This window comes from Carica papaya, chromosome 4 (genome assembly GCF_054855325.1).
Source record: "Carica papaya isolate Zhongbai chromosome 4, ASM5485532v1, whole genome shotgun sequence".
NCBI lineage: Eukaryota > Viridiplantae > Streptophyta > Magnoliopsida > Brassicales > Caricaceae > Carica > Carica papaya.
Genome location: NC_142312.1, coordinates 11704741 through 11712400, shown reverse-complemented (window position 1 = coordinate 11712400; position 7660 = coordinate 11704741). Strand labels below are relative to the sequence as shown.

The 7660-nt window shown below is 32.6% G+C and overlaps 1 long non-coding RNA gene across 1 annotated transcript; it reads left to right on the top strand.

The window, feature by feature from the left end:
• Positions 1-2863: 2863 nt before the first annotated feature.
• LOC148266264 (uncharacterized) lies at positions 2864-5639 on the top strand. The gene is made up of 2 exons (XR_015818416.1): positions 2864-3647; positions 4508-5639. It is a non-coding gene; the product is annotated as an uncharacterized LOC148266264 (long non-coding RNA).
• Positions 5640-7660: the final 2021 nt, after the last annotated feature.

The window sequence follows — 7660 nt, the reverse complement described above, 5'->3', positions numbered from 1 at the left end:
AAAAAGACTGTCATGTCAACCATAGCTGACATTAAAGAAATATCATAATCCATTTGCATGCATAGAATATTAATGGAGGGACAACATCAAGCCTAGTGGCGTTTGAACCTACCTATGATAGAGGTAGTGAAAAAGACAATTTTGAAGCTCCTTAATACTTGTGCCATTTATCCAATTTCAGACAGTTAGTGGGTAAGCCCAGTGCAAGTGGTACCAAAATAAACAGGTTTAATAGTGATTGAGAATCATGATGGTGAGTTGATGTTCACTGGAGTTCAAAATAGATGGCGAGGTTATATAGATTTCAGGAAGTTAAACGCATATCTTAGAAAAAAATATTTTCCTCTTCCATTTGTTAATTAAATGCTTGAAGGTTTAGCTAGTCGAACTCATTATTATTGTCTTGATGATTATTCAAGTTTTTATCAAATCCTAGTTGTACCCAAAAACCAAGAGAAAATTACTTTCACCTGTCTTTTTGGCACTTTTTCCTATAGGATGATGTCTTTCAGTCTTTACAACCCTCTAGCAACATTCTAAAGGTTCATGATTATCATATTTTCTAATTTCATGGAAAGCATTATAGAGGTATTTATGGACAATTTCATAGTTTATAGTAATTCTTTTAATGAGTGCCTAACTAACCTTGCGAAGTTACTTAAGTGATGTCTTGAATCAAATCTTGTTTCAAATTATGAGAAGTATCATTTTATGGTATATCAAGGATTAATTCTGGGACACAGAGGGTCTTCAAGGGGGGATCGAGGTGGATAAAGCAAAAATTGATGTGATTAAATTTTTACCTTATCCTGTGAGCATATGGAAAGTTTAATTTTTTTTTGGACATGCATGATTCTATAGGTGCATCACAAAAGATTTTTTTAAGATCACCCGACCTCTATGCCGATTGCTATAAAAATTAGTGTTCGAGTTTGATGCAGCTTCTGAAAAGGCATTTGACACACTCAAAGAGAAGTTGGTGTCAACGTCAATTTATGTAGCCACCAAATTAGAAACTGTCATTTGAAATTATGTGTGATGCTAGCAACCAAGCTGTGGGTGTTATCCTTGGGAAATGGATAGGAAAAGACCCTCATGTCATCTATTACGCCTCAAGGACACTTGATAATGCTCAAAGTAATTATTCGACCACAGAGAATGAGCTTTTAGCTTTTATTTTTGTATTAGAAAAATTTCGTTCATATTTGCTTTGTACTAAAGTGATTGTATATTCTGATCATGCAGATTTGAAGTACCTACTCAAGGAAAAAGAGGCAAAACCAAGATTAGTTCATTGGATACTCCTTCTACAGGAGTTTGATATAGAAATACGTGAGAAAAAAGGGTTATAAAATCTTTGTTGCTGAACATCCCAGTTGCTTACCACTGCCATTGAAAAATGACTTGTTAGATGAGTATCTCTTTTCAATTCATCAATTGACTCCATGGTATGCTGACATTGTTAATTACTTAGCTACTGGTGTACTTCCAGATTAGTTATCTAGAACTGAAAGTAGTAAAATTAAAAGAGATGCTAAATATCATCTTTGGGATGATCCTTACTTATGGAAACATTATGTGGATATAATAATTAGGCACTATGTTTCAGAAATAGAAGTCCCTTCCATTATGAAATTTTGTCATTCGTATGCTTGTGGGTGACACTTCAGTTTGAAATGGTATGTGGTTTATGATTCATATATATATATATCGTAAATTGTGTGAAAATTGCCCAAGAACTGAAAATTTAGGATGTAGAAATCAAATGCCACAAACAACTATTTTAATTTGTGAATTTTTAATGTATGGGTCATAGATTTCATGGGACCATTCCCTTTATCTATTGGTAATTCTTCATATTTCTTGTCGTTGCTTATGTTTCAAAATGGGTGGAGGGCAAGGCTACCTGAACTAAAAAAAATAAAGTTGTTGGAGATTTTGTTAAATCTTATATCTTTGTTAGGTTTGGAATACCACAAGCAACAATAAACAACTGAGGAACTCATTTTTGCAATCAAGTTATAGAAACTCTTTTAAAGAAGTATCACTTCACTCACCGAATTTCTACAGCTTACCAACCACAGATTAGTAAGCAAGTTGAAGTGTCTAACAGGGAAGTGAAGTCATTCTTAAAAAAATAGTCAATCCTAATAGGAAAAATTAGAGTTTGCAACTTGATGACGCATTATGGGCTTACAGGACAACCTTTAAAACTCCCATAGGTACGTTACCTTATAGCTTAGTCTTTAGAAAACCTTTTTATCTTCGTGTTGAATTGGAACACAGGGCTACTAGGCAATCAAAGGTTACAACATGAAGTTAGAGGAAGTTAGAGAACATAGGAGATTACAACTACAAGAATTATAAGAAATCAGGAATGATGCCTACGAGAATTCAAGAATTTACAAAGAGAAGACAAAAGCTTTTGATGATCAAATAATTTATAAAAAATAATTTTTAACAAGGCAAAAAGTTATAGTTTATGATTCTTGTTTAAAGTTATTTCCCAGAAAATTACAATCAAGATGGTTTGGTCCTTTTGTCATTACTAATCTATTTCCTCAGTGTGGTTAAAATCAAAAGTTTAAACACCAATAAAATTTTTAAGATTAATTGTTATCGATTGAAGCATTTCTATGGATTTCCTATACAACATGTTAAAGAAATCACCTTAAGAAATCCTGTAGAAAACACTTGAAGGAACTGACAATGTCTAGCCCAGGACAATAAATATGGGTGTTAAATACGAGGCAACTCATTCTGTGTTTTTTAATGTTCTCATCTTAAGTTTTTTTATTTTATTTTCAGGATTTTTAAATTTGTTCAAGATATTTTATTTTATTTTTTTATTAATTTGCTTTTATCGTCTTATTCCTTTTTGTTTTTGACTTGAAATTTTTTCTGATCACTTATAGCTCATTAACAAAGGGGTAAGTATGTATTTTTTCTTGGGTTATAATTTGGGACTTTTTCACAAGTGTTGCCTAAAGCCTATGCTACAACCCTTAACAACCACTTTTTATTTTGCCCTAGAACACCAAATGACCAAAATTTCCCCACTTCCCCTCTTCCTATCACGCCGACACTTGTTTTTGTCTTCTTTCAATTCGACTACTCACCTCTCTCCTCCCGCATCCAATCCCCATCAAATTAAGTCGCCTCCACTTCAATCCACCATAAAGCAAGACAAATGGGAGGAAAGAAAGCTTGCACCAAGCGTGCTTAATCTAAAAACAAGAGGCTGCAACTCATCAATGGGGCTGAAGAGAATCCATAATTGCTTCAACCAGAAATTGAACCAACACAGGCCAGATGCGAGGAACCGAATCCACCTTGAGACGACTCAACGACGGTCGACCAACACCAGAGCTCCACAACTAACGTAACCGATTTTCCCTCTCAAGTGCAATACGAGGGGACAACGAGATAAATCGAGCAAAGGAAGAACAAGAGTCTCGGTAACTCCAAATGGGCGGACCCACGAGCGAAAACACGAAAACCGCATGGGCAAGAAAGAGAGCAAGAGTAAAAAAGGGCAAATATATCCTTCCACCCACTGAATCCAAGTTACACAGCCGCCTCACTTTCCTAATAAGGTCAGAGAAGGAAAATGTATGGGGAAATCTATACATTACCCATCGTGGCGGGTAAAACAATTCATGACCCTACTCTTAAATCCTTGAATATTAAAGATGGTGTATTCGAATGGATTCATGATATTGGTCGGGAGTCTTATTTTGAGATTGATTGCCCTATTTATGTGAAATTAGTTAGGAAATTTTATATCACTTTTCAATTTAAGAAAGCCATTGATTTCAATTTAAAAACATAAGATTTGATAACGTTTAGATTAATGGGAAAACGATTTAGTTTTTCAATCACTGAACTATATGAGGCACTCAGAGTCATGAGCGATGCACCTTGTTATGATTTTTGTAATGAATTTGATGTTGTTTTTTTCTTTGTCGATTTTTGTGATACCCCACCTGACTTGTTTGACCCTAATAAGTCTAAAAACCTATATTTATGTAACCTTTGTCTGAAATATATTCATAGGTTCCTAAACTACTCATTTTTGGATAGAAAAGACACACCTAACATCGTGTCTAAAACTGTACTATATTTTATGTAGTGTATGACTTAGGAAAAGAAAGTGAACTAAGGAGTTTTTTTGGCCTCTCAATTTCCTAATGTCATTTCATTTAAAAGACCATTAATCTTGGGCTCTTTCACCACCTGTTTGGTTTGATATAAAAATTTAATGATCTTGATGATAATTCAGTCTTCTTGTACATTAACTGCATTGGGTTTGGGATGTCTGGATGACACAGGATTGTTGCACATTGAGGGTAGTATTGCATGTTTTGTCTCTCTAGGTCCAATTACATTGATAAACATGAGGATATGCAACAAACATAAATAGGGCACACTATTTGCCACCAACACATAATTTACATAAGCTACTGCACCACAACAATCCACCTTATCTTTGGAAGTAATGTTGCAGCAAATTCAGCAGATGGAGGAGTGACTAACTAGCTTAGAGACATTGGGCCTTCACATGACAGAAAAACTGGACCAGATAAAGGTTCTTACTAAAGCAGTAGCGAGAGCTAAAGGGATCCCTTCTCGAGCAAAACAAAGCTTACAACTTTCAATTTTACCCCACCTTTAAGACACGTAATCAGGGGAGTTAACATGTTCCTCCATTCCTTTTTCTATTTACTTAATTATCATTTATAACGTATCATTTAGGGTAGTTCATTTAGTATTTTACTTTATTATCTCTACTGCATTTTCTTTTTTCTTTAACACTTATAGCTGAACATTTTGACTTTGTCCATTTTTCGTCATAACACAAATATACATTCAATGATTTTAAGTTCCAACTTTCACAACTATCTCAATTATTCTTAAAACAACTTAGATGTAATATTTCAAAAATTGAATTGTAATTATAACCATATTTTATGAATTATAGCTTGTTTTTCATCTTTCCACATGGTGAATAGTTATTTTTTTTTATTAAGTTTCTTAAATATGATTTGTTTGGAAATTGCCCATTAAGATTGATTTTCTTTTATCATTGAGTGACTGTCAATCCTTAAGAAGAACTGTACTACAGCTTGACTTGATTTGTGTCCCTGAAATTTTATGGTTCATGTTTAGTATAAGATCGGAAAAAAAAAGGAGAGAGTACAAAGTTAAAATAAAGAAATACTTAAGTAGTCAATTGACTATGAGTAGCACTAATAGCCACTTGAATCTATGACCAGTTGAGTAACTGGGTGCATTCATCACAATGTTTGCACTCTCGTTAAAAGGCTAGTGACATTTTAAGGTAGCCATAAAAGTGAAAGTTAAATGACTATGAGTAGCGGCTAGTAGCCACTTAAAATTGTGACCGGCTGAGTAACTAGGTACATTCATCACAAATGTTTGTTGTCATGTCAAAAGGTTAGTGATATTTTAAGCAAGCAATAAAAGTGTTTAAGTTAGTTACAAATAAACTTTCTAGTTTTTGCATGAACTTAATGTATGAAATCTTTATATCTGAACCGGTTTAGTGGTTGTTCTACTATGTATTGACTGCTATTCTCAATGAAAATAAATGTGTACTGCAATTTGCAAGACTCTTCTATTTTGTGTTTGGATATCAGTCAAAGTGATTATTTATATTATGTGGTTCCATGAAACTGTATCCTATGAACTTCTAGTTGATGGTTGCTTTTTCTAATTTGAAATTTGAGATGTAACAGATTGAGTTATAATGGAATGGTTTGGGATAGATGGGTTGAAATGATGAGTTAGGAATTGGTGATTTATATTGTGTGGTGCTTGGAGGCAAGCACAAGATAAGTGTGAGGAAATTTGATAATGTGCATAAATATTATTTTTGTTGCTTAGTTTGAGTGCACAATTAGGTCACTTACTGCCTAACTCAAGGAATTTTGTTGGGTTTTTAATGTAGATGTAAATATAGGATTTAATTCTAGAAAAATAATATAACTAACCTCATTTTTATACAAAGATACTCGTCAGTCCGTGATTATGCCTCAGGCAAAACTTGCACCATTGCAGCGTCAACAGATACTAGCTATTTTTAATTGGACTTTTTCAAATTCTAATCATATTCTTATCTATAGATGTGATGCTGAGTCAAAGTAGTACTTTCAAATGCTAGAAGATAATATCAAAATTAGAGTACTCTATTTTTACAAAAATTAATTATTATTATTTTTCTCTTTAAATAAAGGAGGATTAAAGAAGGCAAGCAAATTATTTTTCTTTATTTTTGTTTTTCTGTGAAGTTCCTTTATTGGCTCTAAAAAGTTGCTAGTGTTCAATATTCAAAATGAGTAACTAGATATTTTAATTTCTAGTTGAAGATCTTATTGAAGTTTCAATTCAATGACTGAGAGATCAAATTAATTTATTTTTCTCTTTCTTATTTTCAGTATTTACGTATTTTCAATGCATGCTAAAATTATTATTTGTTATCTGTTATAATTGGGTCCATTGTGCAATTAACATAATAATATATCGCCAATCAGGATTCTTGAATCCGTAATTGTTCAGGTTATTCTGATAACTAGTGATAAAATAATGATTACACTAAGAAAATATATAATCTAATCTAAACGAATTACGCGGTTGAGTTTGTTGGTTAGAATCGAGTCTTTTTAATTCTTAATATTTCCAGTTAATTAAACTTTATGAACATATCCAGTGGTATTCATTAGTAAGGGGTAATCAACAAACTTCTCTTAGTTAATTTAAAACTAGGGAAAGATTAGTTATTAGGAGCATCTCCAATAACTACAACCGATTTATAGAAAATTGGTAAGAGTCATATTTGTATCAATGATCAATCCTATAAATTAAAATTAAAATTATTTCTTCAACTGAAATTTATTCATATTAATTTTTATTTCATTTAGTCTGTTGATTTATTTCTTATTGATTTATCTTTTAATTTTATTTTAGTTGTTGGTCATAAGAGAAGATCTAATTAATTCTATGTGGATTCGACCATATTTACTGCTATTACAATTTAATTTATTGTTAAAATAGAAATTTATTTTTTGTGAATTTGACACCCATAAGATGTCAGTAGCTTTATGTCCTTTGAGAAAAGTTGATAGCTCCCATGTGTTGTTTTTTTTAATGGATTTGATCTCTTCCTCCATGGCTTGTCTCCATCTTGCATCGTTTATAGCTTCATCAAAATTCATAAGTTCACTGTTAAGGAAAAGACAAAATAAATCATTTACGTCAAAGTTAGTGATCTCCTTAGTTTCATCATATAGATCTTGAATGCTCTTCATTTTCTGTGGTCTCTCGCTTGAGATTCCTTGAGAAGTGGGTGATGCAACATGAGTTGGAGAAGGAGATGGAGTTATCTCTTGCACGATACCATGGTCTCTTGGCCTTCCTCTTCAAAATGTGGAAAAAGATCATCGATATTTTCTTCTTTCTTCTCCCAATTAAAAGACTTTTCATCAAATTCAATATCTCTACTCACCAAAATTTTTGGGGTTACTTGGATTATACAATTTGTAGCATTTCGAATTTGCATCATAACTAATGAGAACATGTTTAATACTTTGATCATTGAGCTTGGATCTCTCTTATCGTGGAAGATGAGTATATGTAATGC